Source organism: Electrophorus electricus, chromosome 12, assembly GCF_013358815.1.
Source record: "Electrophorus electricus isolate fEleEle1 chromosome 12, fEleEle1.pri, whole genome shotgun sequence".
In the NCBI taxonomy this organism is placed as follows: domain Eukaryota; kingdom Metazoa; phylum Chordata; class Actinopteri; order Gymnotiformes; family Gymnotidae; genus Electrophorus; species Electrophorus electricus.
Genome location: NC_049546.1, coordinates 4,979,713 through 4,980,529, shown reverse-complemented (window position 1 = coordinate 4,980,529; position 817 = coordinate 4,979,713). Strand labels below are relative to the sequence as shown.

The following is an 817-nucleotide window of genomic DNA, read 5'->3' as shown; positions in this document are numbered from 1 at the left end:
AAAAAAGATATAGATTTATATATTCATCATATATATATATTTTTAAAAATCTACATAACTAAATGCTATCAGAATAAGATGCTACTTTTCGCCATACATTAAAAAAAAAATTCCAAAAACAGAAAACAAATTCAATTAACTTACAAATTATACAAAAATAGACAATGACTTTTTTTTTTTTATGAATAGAACTTAAAAATGTCAAAATGATACAAATGAGACGAATGAATCCAAACAGACTGTGGAGTTACATTTCAACAATGAGAATGGTGGCAGGAACTACAGCACATGATCACATATAAACCTACACAGTTCAAATCAAACAAGTGGAGAAAAGCAATGTACAAACTCTAGAGATAAATACATTATGTATATGGATATTTTACAGAACCTATTCTTTATGTCCGAGTGTCTTGTTGCTTTTCCTTGCTAAAGTTGGTGAGGGTATGCAGTAGACAGATCATTGGAGATATTAAACTGACAAGCTGCCTTAAGACATTTCGATATAAATATATTTAACAATTTTGGCAAAAAAAAAAAAAGCTTATGTACAAATTATAGGACTACAAAAGGGAACCAATCAAACTGCTGTTTGTTGGGGTGTTTGACACGTTTCCAAGAGCAGGCTGTTACAGTGCTGGCTAAATATCAACATCCTCTGCTTATTCAAGTCATTTCCTTCATGGTCACAAAAAGACGAAACTTAAAAGAGAAGAAAGAGAGGTTGGTTCGAGCAGTTGGCCCCACACACGCATGCTGGCTCCTGACACAGCAAACCCAACACGTGGAGTAACGGTCACAATCACAGTCTCCACCT

The 817-nt window shown here is 33.5% G+C and overlaps 1 protein-coding gene across 3 annotated transcripts in view; it reads right to left on the bottom strand.

Moving 5' to 3' along the window:
* Positions 1–420: 420 nt before the first annotated feature.
* ebf1a (EBF transcription factor 1a) overlaps positions 421–817 on the bottom strand; it is a 102,889-nt gene continuing 102,492 nt past the window's right edge. For all 3 annotated transcript variants that reach the window (XM_035532292.1, XM_035532293.1, XM_035532294.1), the window contains one exon: positions 421–817. This exon is cut by the window's right edge and continues 1,120 nt beyond it. The gene's annotated coding sequence lies outside the window, so the exon portion shown is untranslated.